The following is a 13888-nucleotide window of genomic DNA, read 5'->3' on the forward strand; positions in this document are numbered from 1 at the left end:
TCACAATACATTGGTCACACATAACAACAAGAGGCTCAGGAAGTGAAATTCTACTTGGTACTCAGAAGGAGGAGAAACATAAATATATGATGATAATATTAAAGACTAGCATAAATGCAAAAATTATGTTATCTCCCTCACAGGGTTGTTGTGAGAGCAAAGTGTGATCACATCTGTAGAGAGCTTAGCACAGTGCCTGGCACCTGGTAAGTGTTTAGTCAAACATGTAGTTACTAATGCATGTTTATTGGATGAACATTCATTCAGTAGTCACAACCAGTTCTCTCTTTGTCCCTCTGGATCCCTATAAATTGTGGTGATCATGGAAAGTCTTCAAAAAAGAAGTAACAATTGAAGTCAGTTTTGAGCAGGCTGCAATGCTAGGAGATTACACTCCAGGAGAAAGAACGCATGAGCACAGGCTGCGAGCTGGAAAGTAGGATCCACACAGAAAAGAATCAGATGAACGTCACAGGAGCAGTGTTTTTCAGGGGTAGTCTTACATTCAATAGGTGCATCTTCTCAGAGAATAAGAAAAGAGCTTCATTCTGAATCCTGAGTTAACAATTCACAAGTCAGAAAAAATTCCTTTAGTGTGCCCTGCATCGAATTCTTGGTGTGGAAACTGTCCCTGGGAAATAAGATTATCAGAAACCTTGATCTGAAACCCAGATTCCAGCTAAGAACTTAAGCCTCCTGGCTCCAGGGCCAGAGGCCTTTCCCCTTTCAGTAGCCCACACTGATGGCTGCCCTGGTTTCTTCTCCTCATTGCCAGAGGGTCCATTTTTGGGTGACCACATTTGCCCCGGGGACAAGTCTTTCTCTGATATTTGCATTGCTCACTGCTCAAAGGCCCACCGAGGCCTTGGAAACATGCCACCCACTTCCTCTCACACTGGCCCAATTGTTTGTGGCAAATGCTTTCCTTTTTTACTCTGGACCTTCTGGAGGAAATGGTTTCAATAGGAATAACTCTGAATTCTCCCAGGCCTTGCCATCTGGGCGTCCAGAACGGAGCTTCCAGGATATATGGCTCTTTTGAAGGAAACAAATTCAATTGGTGATTGTGTTCCCATTTAATATGCCTGAGGAGTGCTCTTGTACTCCTGCCAGGGCATTTTTTTTCATTCAACACTGATCTCCTTCTGTGCACTTGGCACTGGGCTGAGTGGGGAAGGGAGTAGTAGGGAGAATGGAGATTTGTGAAAATTACTTTGACCCAATATAATAAGTAACATAATAGAGGCAGACAGGAAAGATGGGGACCCCTGCAAGGGTGGCTAACCGCTCCTGGCAAGTCAACAAGGCTCAAAAAAAAGACAACCAGGGCCACCAGGCACTGAAGAAAAGGGATCTGCTGAAACTTAGGGGGTCTTGCACTTACTCCACAATATTTCTGGACAACTTTGGGATTCTTACAATAAAGCATAATTCCACTGAACAGACATCTTAATGTGGACCTGTTTTTGCCAGGCACAATGCTAGATGACCAAGGAATCCAAAGAAGAACAAGGCATAGTCCCTATCCTCAGATTGCTCACTGTCTAGTAATGGAGATTTAGGCTTGGGCACAGATGACTCTACCACCTCTGACCTTGGAAAGCCCTACTGCAATTCTTCCAAGCGGAAAGAGAAACTAGTCCCATGGACTGGCAGATACCAGGGCAGACTTCCTAGAGGAGGTAGTAGGATTGGGTTTTTTGGAGAGATGGAAAGGTGGGAAGGAGGGAGTAGGGGGCAATGGCACAAAAAGTCAAGGTGACCACAAAGCCAAGTCACACACACACACACACACACACACACACACACACACACACAGATAGTGAATGGATGGAGCAGTGAGGGCAAAGTTGACTGCAGTGGGGTAAGGTTAGACGTGACCCTGCTGGCCTGAGGCCATCAAAAGTTCACCACCCAAGAACTTAAGTCCCATTTTCTCTTGAGATCTCATCCTTTAGCATTCATTCTTTACTGAATATTATCCAACTAATAAATAATAATCTATGTGTTTTCCCACAGTATAACCAGTCTTGGCTCAGTTGAGATTATTTTAGCCAAAGAAAAAATAAAATTTTCTGAACATGTCACTGGTGTTCCAGACTCTTCAAGGCTTCCATTGCCCTCAGGATAAAGTCCAGCATGCAGGGTAGTTGGTCTCCTTGCCCCTCGCTCTCTGCTGGGCCTTGCCATTGTTTCTTCAGACCTGCACATTCCCCCTTCAGACTTCTGAGTATGCTGCCCCTCTACATGGAAGCCTCCTGTTCTTTCCCACCTCCATTTCTTCTGGCTTCTCTAGGCTCAGACTTCAATGCTTCCTCCAGGCAACGTTGCCTTGAGCCCTGATCTAGGTTAGGTGCTGAGCTCTGATCACACTGTGTGGGCTTGCTCTTTCCTTGTCTGTCTCCCTCAGGAGGCTGTGAATACCTGGGGCAGGGACTTCACATGCAATTCCAATGGCCATCACTTTGGAATACAGCAGAGTTTAATAAAGGTCAAGTAATGAGCAAGCCATGAATGAGTGAGTGATGTGATGTGTCATTGCCAGGTTGACTTGGAGAGCCATGGAAAAAGGCACCATTCGTGTCCACCAAGCTTCCTGGAGGAATGGAAAGAACCTACAGCCTATCCATGTAACCATCATCACAGAAACCATCATCACAGCGACCAGACCAGGGACCTCTAGCATAAGAACTGAGGAGCCAGGGGGATTTTGACCCAGGAGGGGTGTGCCTTTCCAGCCACAGTCTGTCTGGCAGCCCCTCTACTCCCTTTCCCCAGTCAAGAGGGCTGGGCAATGGTGGAAGCATCAGGTAAGTTGTACCTATTTCTTCCATGGGTGTTTTCCCTGGTCATCTCTTTCTACATTTCTCCACCTTCTGACTCCAACTAGGAAATAGGATCATTGCTACTGATTTCTCATGAGATGCCCTCACATTTGAAACCCATACTTTACATCGTTACCACCAACAAGTGTTAACTGTGTGCCTACAATGTGCCCTGATTGTGGTCTCTGCTTTTGATGGGTTTGAAGAGAGGACATGAAGGATAAACCTATCATTAAGTAACTTCCATAGGAGCCCTAAGCAGGGTGAGCAATGGGTGCACAGGAGTCTCTGTAACTGAAATTTAGAGGGTGCCAAGAAGTGAAGGAATGTTTTTAAAGGCTGCATGTTTTTCAGCCCTCCTCTCTAGCCCCATGCTACTCTATGGAGAAGCTGGCGCAGGCGACTAGTTGGCCAGAGGCACCCACACTCCCTGTCCTGTGTGGCTCCCATCTATTGGTTCACCTCTCATGCTTCACTCCCAAGTTCCCATATTGTGACTAATGACTTTGGCTATCACTTATCCCAACCTTGAGCAGCTTAGCACACACACACAGCCCCTGGAACTTCACTAAGCCACCCAGAGAAGTGGGGATGGTTTCCCCATTCAGCCTGAGTGTTTGTCCAGCAGAATACATCAGTGATTTGAGCTCAGGTCTGGAGATCCTGAAGCAAGGGCTGCAGCATCCGTTGTCTGGTTTGGTTGTCATTGTGGTGGGTTGGGGAGTTTCCTCACCTGGCAACCCTTTGGTGGAGCTCTCCATGGTTGGACATTAGATCACATTACTATTTGCCAATGGGTGTCAAGGGCCCACAAAGGCAGACTAAAGCAACTCCCTCTTTGGCCAGCCATGCAATGCCAAGGATAGTGTTGCCCTCTGGGCAGAGGCCTGGCCATGGGGGTAAAGATAAAGAGGGGCAAAGGAAGATAAAGAGCCCTTCCCTCCCATTTGGTCTCCAATCTGTCTCTTCATACCCTCTAATCTCTCCCCACTCTAATCCCCCATTATCCACACTTGTTCATCCTTTCATTCTTAGTGAGCACTCTGTGCAGATACTTACCTTACTCAACCCCTGACAACCTGAAGAGAGCTTCACTATTATCCCCCTTTTACAGAGAAAAAAAAAAAACACAAAAAAACAAGCAAACAAACAAACAAAAACAGGGGCTTAGAAGCTCTCTGATCCAAGGTCATGTAATTGTTAGGGGCTGGGATTCCAACTTAGAGCTGTCTGGCTCTGCAGGAGGCCCATCCCATCCATGCCCTCAGTTATACTGCTGTCCTAACAGGGGAGGAGGAACCTGAGAGCTCAGAACAGATTAGGAGGAGACTCCAGAATTCGGGGATCCTCCTTTTCCTCCTCAGACATCTTGCTCAGCCCCACACCCCTCAGGGAAGTCCCTCAGGCTCCCTTAGGTTTCCCTCCCAGGCCCCAAAACATTTATCTCCATCATGGGGTGCAGGGGAGAAAGAGCTAATTAACAGTCTGCTGAGGGCTTTGAAGATGAAAAACAGCCTTTCAAGTGGCAGCCTATTATCCCTAAGCTTCACGCACAGAATAATGAAATTCCAGATTCCAAATGGAGAGTAAAAATCCTTTAACAAGGTGATAAAGGGAGGCAGACAAGGGCCAGGTTGGAAGGCAGGAGGGAGGTTCACTGGTGCCTGTATTGTTCAAACCCCAGCAGACCTCAGTCTTGGGTTAAAAGCCTGTGACCTGGGTCAGCCTCAGGCTGGGAAGCTTTTTCATCTCTGGCTGCTGTCCCTGCCAGCATCCTGAGATTCTGGAAGAAGGGAGAACCAGGCTCTTTGGAGGGGCCCTCAGCCTGGGGAGCCAGGATCTGAGGACCCTGAGGCAGATGGTAGACTTAAAGGATCTAGGTTGGGATTGGGGAACCCTGAATTCTGGTCCTAGTCTGCACTGACTCCATTCCTGACTGTGGACAGGTCCTGCCCTCTCTGAGCTGTTGCCATAGGAATTGCCCTGTATTGCACCCAACCTGCCCCGACATACAAAGCCCTTTAAGGATGGGCAGTGCATGCCCAGCATTGTGGAGCCCAGAGCCAGCACAGGGCCTAGGGATTTTCTGGGGTTCTTGGACTTTAGAAGTTTAGTGGGGTCCGGGTTACCAGGGCTGGGCAGGAGTAGCCTCCCGTGCCTGCCAGTAGTTCCATGATGAGCAATGCCTTGGGCAAGGCTGAAGCCCTGAAGGAAGGCCTCCCCCAGCTCAGGAGCCTGCAGAGCCTCAGGGACTACACTCCCAGCTGCCCCCCTCAGACGCACTGGGTTCCCTGAAGGCAGGGATCAGCCCCACTCAACTCTGTCCCCCAGTGCCTGCTACAGAGGCAAAGCCACCCTCAAACATAAACTCTTGGTGTTAGCAATCAGTCCTGAAATTGAACTGGTAAAAAGTTATTAGATTGAAGAGATTTTGGAAAATTCTTATTGAAAATTAAAACTTGCACAGCCAGCCGGGACTGGTTTGGCTCAATGGATAGAGCGTCGGCTTGGGGACTGAAGGGTCCCGGGTTCAATTCCGGTCAAGGGCATGTACCTTGGTTGCGGGCACATCCCCGGTGGGGGGTGTGCAGGAGGCAGCTGGTCGATGTTTCTCTCTCTCATCGATATTTCTGGCTCTCTATCTCTCTCCCTTCCTCTCTGTACAAAATCAATAAAATATATTAAAAAAAAAAAAAAAAAAAAAAAAAAAAAAAAAACTTGCACAGCCAGTGTGGCTCAATAGTTGAGCATCAACATATGAACCAGAAGGTCACAGTTCAATTCTCAGTCAGGGCCCATGTCTGGGTTTCAGGCTCGATCCCCAGTAGGAGGCAGCTGATTGATGTTTCTTTCTCATCATGAATGTTTCGATCTCTCTCTCTCCCTCTCCCATAATTTTTAAAATAAATAAAAATATATTTTTTTTAATTTTAAACTTGATCCCTCTCCACTATTTGGATAAATCACATAACCTCTCTGTGCCTCAGTTTCCTCAACTATAAACTAGAGATAGTTATAGGACCTATTTCATAAGGTCCTTTTAAGATTATGAGTTAATTCCTATAAAGAACTGACATGGGCCGAAACCTCTTTGCTGCCATGTGGACTTACTTTAACTACTTATTACCCAGGGAGAGAAGACAGCGGTTTGCACAGTTGTGATGAGTAACACCTAGCAGCCCCAACAGCACATTGCAGGTACTCAGAACTCCTAATCAGCATCATATTTCATCCTTAAAACAAGCTTGAAATCTAGAAAAGTGGATACTATTCTCCCCATTTAAAGATGAGATCACTGAGGCACAAAGAGCAAGGGAGTTGTGTATGGTGACTCACCTGGGCAGGGTCTAAGTGCAGAACTGAGCATGGATTAGAAATCATTTGTACAGTCAAGAAATGTGTATTGAGCACTGCTGGGCCAGGCACTAGAGATATGAGGACAAAGAAGACAACCATGTTCTTTGCATAACAAGCCAGAAAAATAAATAAATAGCACAGCTTGTGGTCAAGGCTCTGAGGGAAATAAATCAAAACTAATGAGGAGGTTGTTCAGAGAAGACATCTGTGAGGAGATGGACCCAGGGTGCACCCTGGAAGATGAAAGGCGAAGAGAATCCAGTGCCTTTCCATTGCCACTGCTGCCTCTCCACCAGCTCTCGCTACAGTGTAAATGATCGACTGCAGGTTGGAGCCTGGAAACAAGATTAGTCAACAGAAGGGAAGAGGGAAACTGAGGGCAGTGTGGAGTCCCTAAGGAAGGAAGGGAAGCAGTGCTAGAGGAGAGGGCTCAGAAAGGCAGCAGAGCCTTGTGGGGATAAGGATGAGAGTTGCAACTTTACAGGGCTTTGCTGAAAACAAAAAGCAGAGCTTGGAGGAGAAATTTCCATTGATAAGAAGGAAGGATATGTGCCTGAGTCCTCTCTGTCCCAGAGACAGGCAGCAATTTGAGGCTCTGAAGGCAGGAAAGTGAAAACCACCTGTGCCTGCAAGGAGGGATGCATGAAGATGGCCTCATTTCTCATCAAAACAGCAGAGGCAGTGCTCCACGCAGTACCCGGGAGGGACGGCACCGCCCTTTCATTCCCACAGCTTTGTTGATAAGCTGGTCCCATGCACACCCCACATCCTAAGGATTCCCTTCTATGTGTCCCGCACTCTACTTAGCTCTGAAGAGAGATAAGAGAAATAAGCCTGTAACTGCAGGTGTGGTCAGGACCAAAAGCAGAGAAGGCATCTTGGAGGAAGTCCATTTGCACTGAGACCTGAGGAATAAAAGGGGAGGGGCCGTGTTCCAAGCAAAAGGAGTAGTATGTACCACAATGTGCTGGCAAATGTATAATACCTGCCTCTGGGGGCAGCGGGGGAGCTAACTGGCAGTGATTGCCCATTTCTGTGGCTGTGGCAGGATGTCACTGACATGGGCAATCATAAGCCAGTGGGTGGCAGTTACAGCCCATCACTGGTGTGGGAGGCCTGAGGCAGGCAGGCACTTGGATGGTTGAAGGGACAGAAGCCCAGCCAGGGGCACCAGAGGATGGTGCTGGCATTGGAGGAGGTGTGGGCTTTAGCCTGCAAATGGCATGTGTAGATTGTGAGCACAGGTCTCTATTTCATCTTCCCATCCCCCTCAGAGCTCTGCCAGGTTACATCCTGGGCCCAGAGTTCCTGGTGTTAAGTAAGGAGGAGAGAATTAATTAGTTCCTCACGGGAGCAGTAGCTGGCTTTTCATCTGGTGAGAGGGTGCAGGTGCTTTGTAACGACGGGTGGGATGTTCCTGGAAGTGTCTCTGTCTACCCCTCAGTGGCTGAACCCAAATTCCAATCAAGCTGTTGTCAGTTCACCAGCCCTTCTGCCACAGGAGGTCCAGCTGGGCAGCCAGGCTGAGGTGGAAAGGTAAGATATAGATCTGAATTTCGCCCCTTCAAAACCCTGACCCTGGCAGCTCTCCATTCCCATTGTTAAGAAGGTTAGAACTAGACAGAAGAGGACCAGGTGATGGCAGATAGGCAGACAGCTGTTCCAGCTCCAGCCCCAGCTCCAGGCTCATAGGACTTTGGTCTATAAACTGCGGTTCAAGAGTCACATGCGGCTCTTTTGCCCCTTGAGTGTGGCTCTTCCACAAAATACCATGGCCTGGGCGAGTCTATTTTGAAGAAATGGCATTAGAAGAAGTTTAAAAAATTTGGCTCTCAAAAGAAATTATTTGGCTCGGTTGACTAATGAGTTTGCTGACCACTGTCATAGGAGGATCAGACACTCACAGGAAGGGGGAGGGGCTTGGAAAGGGCAAGACTGAGTGTTGGACCTTGAGGACAGGGCACATTCATTTACCAACCCCTCCCCCCTCTCCTCCTGAACCCGGAACCCTACACCTGGACCCTCCTAATCTATCCAATCTGAACCAGCCCTGAAAATCCCTGTGCTCCTCCTATTCATCCCGATTCCCCACTCCTAGCAACCACTAATCCTGTTACTGTCTCCATAGTTTTGCCTTTTCCAGAATGTCATATCGTTGGAATCAAACAGTGTGTTAGCCTTTCAGATGGGCTTCTTTCACTTAACAATATTCAAGATTCCTCTATGTCTTTTCCTGTTTTGATAACTCATTTCCTTTTAGTACTAAAAAGTATTCCATTGCCTGAATGTACAATTTCTTTATCTGTTTTTCTACTGAAAGACATCTTGGTTGTTTCCAAGTTTGGAAATTATGACTAAAGCTGCTGTACACATCTATGTGCAGCTTTTTGTGTACACATAAGTTTTAAACTTCTTTGGGTAAATACCATGGAGTGGAATTATTGGATTGTATGCTAAGAATATGTTTAGTTTTGCAAAGTGGCTGAACCAGTTTGTATTCCCATCAGTGAATGAGAGTTCCTGTTCCTCCACATCCTCACCAGCATGTGGTGTTGTCAGTGTTTTGGATTTGGGCCATTCTAATAGGTGTGTAGTGGTAGCTCATTATTGTTTATATTTGCATTTCCTTGATGACATATGAGGTAGAGCATCTTTTCATATGCTCACTTACCATCCAGATATCTTCTTTGGTGAGTTGTCTTTTCAGATCTTTTGTCCATTTTTTTTCAATTGAGTTGTTCATTTTCTTATTGTTGAGTTTTAAGAAATCAGTGTATTTTGGATAACATTCCTTTATCAGACATGTCTTTTGCAAATATTTTCTCCTAGTCTGTGGCTTACCTTTTTATTCTTTTGATGAGTTAAAATTGTCATTATTAAAACAACTACTATGTACACAGCATGTTATTACAAAGATCAAAATAAAAGAAAAATATTCTTGATTCGATTTCTCTAAGGATGATAATAATGATGACTATAGTGACAACCGTCCCTATCTTTGTGACTCGCTGTGTTCTGGGTGCTCGGCAATTGTCTCAGGTCACCCACCACAGAACCTGTGGGGGCAGATATTATTATGTCCACTTTACAGCTGCTAAAAGAGGAGGCTCAGAGAAATGAAGTGGCTAGATCCAGACAGAGTCTGCCATTTTCGTCTTCGCTGCAGACTCCAGAGTCTGCAGTATTGTCTTTGCTGCGGCACTCCACTCCTATAAATCCCTTCATCCCCTGCCCTCCCTCTCATAGCAGGCTTCCTGCCCCGCCTGGCCACTCCACGCCTGGAGCAGCTAGTCCGCCACCATCTTTGGCCTTCTAATTTGCATACTCACTCTGATTGGCTGTGGTCGTAGTGGAGGTATGGTCAATTTATATGTTTGTCTATTATTATGTAAGATTCACTGAACTCATATCACATGACAGGCACTAGGCCAAGTCTTAATAGATTGATTTAATTCTGGCACAGCCGGATTATGTAGGAACTACTGTCATCCCTGTTTACATCCCAATCCACAAACACATACTGAGTATATACCACATGCAAGCACAGTTTTAGGGCCACAACAGAGAGCAAGGCAGAGTCCCTGACTTCATGGAGTTGACATTCCAGGGCAGGAGACAGGCCATCAACACAGGGAGGCTTGTTTTGTTTCAGTGGTTCCCAACCTTTTTTAGGCCATGCCCTACCTAAGCACCTCTAAAATCCTGATGCCCTCTCTGTGACATATAACTCTTATTATTCAAAAAGTGACTCCTATTCACATGGAGGAAACCTGAAAGGCCACTAACTTGGTCTAAATAAGCTTCCAAAGAACATGGCATTCATGAAAGAGAAAAGCAAAAGAATAAAAGGACAGTTGAAGTACCGAGGAAGAAATAGTTAAAAAAAGTAATAATAATATAAAATGATATGAAAAAAAAATAGCAAATAAAGTTTCAAACATATAATAGAAAACAGAAATGCATAAACATGTCACAAAATATATTTATATACTGTATATGAGGCCCCTAGAACCATAAGAAATGCAAAAAAAAAAATCATTGTTAATAACTTGTTCTCAAATTGCCCCCTTAAAAGTCAAATTGTCCCCCTGAGTGTGAGGTGCCCATGTTGGGAACCACTGTTTTGCTTGAAGGTGACAGTCTACCTTAGAAAGAAAAAAGCAGAGTAGGGAAGGGCATCAGGAGTGGTGGGGAGAGCATCGGTCCCACGTCAGTATTAAACAGGGTAGCCAGGTGGTCTTGTTGAGAAGGTGGTGTTCTTAGCAACCAATTGAGAGAGAGTTAGCTGAGTGGATTTCTGGGGAAAGAACCTTCCAGATAGAGGGAACAGCCACAGTGAAGGCCCCGAGGTAGGAGTGTGTCTGAGAAGTAGGCCAGTGGAGTGAGCAAAGGGGCAATGGGGGCTGCTCATGGAGGGCCTGGGGGGCCCCATAAGGACGTGCACTTTTCTTAGAGAAAATTGGAAAGCCGGGCCAGGATTTGAGCAACCATCATCCTGACTTCTCTGTTAAGAGCAGACTAAGGGTTGAAACACATAGGGGCTGCTACCCTTCTCCAGCAGAGACCTATGCTGGCTGGGACCTGCTGCCAGCAGTGGAGAGACAATGCTGGGATTTGGAATCTACTTGAAAGGTGGGAGCCATCAGGGTTCCCTGAGGACTCTGTTCATGTGAGAGAGTTGAGTGGAAGCCCTCACCCAGGCCCTGTCTTAGAAGTCGGCCCTCTCAGGGGAGATTTCAAGTCTGCTTTTTCGCCAGGTAGGCTGGTGATGCAGGGGCCACCCCAGAAGTGGAAAGCACCTCCTATACCTCCCCTTTTCCAACAACATGGGTGTCAATCCCAGTTCCTCTTGGTGTTACCATCAATGACGCAATGATGGTAGCTTCCTATTGCACTCCCCAAAAGCTGACCTCTCAGTCACCTGGCCAGGCATTCAAGTGAAAGAGGAGGTAGCACTGGAAGTGAAACTCCTATCCTCACATCCCCATTTCTTTTGGGGGTGGAGGGGGAGCAAAGGAAGGCTTTTCTCTCAGTATTATTAAAACTCATTAGATATCTCCAAATTTTTGCACAATCTCTGTTTCCCTGCAATTAATTCAGCATTTAATAAGCTCATACTGTGTGTGTACCTACCCACTGAGCTAGGTGTTGTTTGCATATTAGAGGGTTAGGCCAGCCTTTGGTAGAAACAGCACTTGTGTTTCACTAAGAATAATGGGTAGTTGAGTTGTGTTCTGCAGTTATTTGCTACATGATCATGGACCTACCAGGAAACTGTCCAGACCTCTATTGCATTATTTTAAAAATAGGGACAGTGGTTCCTATCCAAAGGAACACGAATGTAAAAGTGACTTTACAAATTGAAAAACACTGATCATGCAAGGCCTAGGGGGGAGACACCCTCACATACCCAGCTAACCACTGTGGGGAGGATATCAGACACCAGTAAGGACGCCACAGAGCCCTGATGGGCATGACTCATTCTGACCAAGAGGGGACAGTGAAGACTTTATAGGAGAAAGGGCCTTGAAGAGTGGATGAGATTGCATTAGCTTAAACAGAGAAGAAAGGGCCTTTCTGGTAGAGGGAACACACAGGCAAAGGCAGAGTGTAAAGGTGCATTGCAAATGGCTACTGGGAGCTACGGAAGGGTTTGGAGCAGGGCAGTGGCAGAACCAGATTGGCCTTAGAGGTCACACTGGCTCCTAGGGAGGGGTGGAGTGGCGTTGCTATGGCCAGCTGAGCAATCTGGAGGCTTGAGCCAGCTCTACTCTCAGAGAGGGAAGTCTGTCGGTGTGCACACGGGGCAATCCAGGTGTGCATGGGGAAAGGCAGTTGAAAGTGGGGAGCCAGTGGGAGTGGGAGTGTGGGCCAGGCTGAGCCAGCTGGCTGCCCACACCCCCTTCCCCAGCCCTCCTTCCCAGCCCACTCCCAGCTCCTGGGAGCCTAGAGACCTGTTTGTTTTCTTGTAAAGAGGGGAGCCCTGCCCTTTGTGAGATTTCTGCTTGGGTAGGAGCAAAATGTCTACTTGTGCTGCTGCCTGGATTTCCAGCTATTGACACAGACTCTGACAATGAAAGCAAAGGGGGGCCGGGGTAGAGACTAGGTGGCTGATTAAAATGTTCTTCCCCTGTGTTGTTCAGCCCTACCCTGGGAAAGCTGGCTGGAAATCCTGGGGAGGCACCCTCTCCTCCAGAACTGCAGGCCCAGTACTAGTAAAAAGTGGGTCTTTGAAAATGGTTGGGGATTTTCTGCACCCCCACCCTATCCAGCTGATCCAGCTCCTGAATACATTACTTTTGTTGTCTCATGCCTTCCCTAATAATCAGTGTCACTTAGATAACTGTAACTTCTTTGAGGCTTAGTTATGTTTCTAAAGCAAGACAATGATATTATCACTTTAAGGGGTTTAGTATAGGTCAGATGCCCCAAAGAATGGACACTGAGATGGAGCAGGGCTGCTGGATAAAATATAGGGTCCCAATTATATACAAATTTCAACATCGAAGGAATTTTTCTTTTAGTGTAAGTATGTCCCATGTAATATTTGAGACACACTTTATTAAATAAAATTATTCATTGCTTATCCAAAATTTAAATTGAAATGGGTGTCCTCTATTTGCATTTGTTCAATGTGACAATGGTAGGATGGAGACAGTCCACATGCGGGGTTGAGGAGAGCTCTCAGTGTCAGTACCTGCCCAGGAGCCAGGCAGCAGACCAGAGCGGAGGGAGAAGTAGGGCAGCGGTGCTGTCCCACAAAGGTCTCAGCCAACCAGACCCCGGAGGGTGGAGGGAGATCTGGAGCTGGGCTGGCCTTTCAGAGCTGCCCCAAACTGAGGCTAGTGCTCTGGGCCTTTATAATCCCATGTCCCGCTTATCATCAGATTCTGGCTTTCCTGGAGGAGAGTATGATCTTGGGCAAGGTGCCTCTGCTGAAGGTAGTTCCATGAGAGGGACTCAGCTCTGCACTGTCAGCCCTCAATGCTCTCTTCCTCTGGGGCATGGAGACTTCAGTTCTGAAGGGGGGACATCAGACACCACCATAGCAACCTTGACCCAGTGTTATCCAGCTGGTGAGACAACTGTGTAAACAGCTGAGTTTAGTAGTCAGTGATTTTAGCATCCCCCAAGAAAGGTCAGGTCACTTAGCATAGCCTTCAAGGCCATCCATCATCAGCCATCAAGATTCAAGTTATCTGCTCTTCCAATTTCCCTCAGCTCCTTTTGGGAAGCCCTTCCCAAATCAGGCCTTTTGACTTAATATCAGGGAGGGGTGCATGATCACAGTTCCCCTGCGCATTGGTGACCAACCCTGCTCCCGCCTTCAGTTTTGCAGATCCCAATCAAGAGCATATGCAGATCTTCTCCTAATGATTCTGTCTCAAGACCAGACCCCAATCATAGTCATGGAGGCTTTAGTCTTCCTCTGTCTGGGTCTGGCCTCTTTCTTGTCTTAGTTATGAGTTATGAGACTACAGTCAATTGAGTTGGAGAAAACATGTTTACCACTGGCTGAAAGGGGATCCCTGCATTGCCAGTTACAGGGGCAACCTGGCTGTGCTTCCCAGCGTCTCTGTAGGCAGGTGGGCAGGGGCTAGCTCTATGTCAGGGCCTTGCTAGCTCTGAATGAGCAAGTCAACAACCTCATTCCTCCCCTCACATCTGTGACTCACTGAAAACCCATCCACCTCGCATGCTCTCTT

Source organism: Pipistrellus kuhlii, unplaced genomic scaffold (assembly GCF_014108245.1).
Source record: "Pipistrellus kuhlii isolate mPipKuh1 unplaced genomic scaffold, mPipKuh1.p scaffold_m20_p_1, whole genome shotgun sequence".
Taxonomy (NCBI): domain Eukaryota; kingdom Metazoa; phylum Chordata; class Mammalia; order Chiroptera; family Vespertilionidae; genus Pipistrellus; species Pipistrellus kuhlii.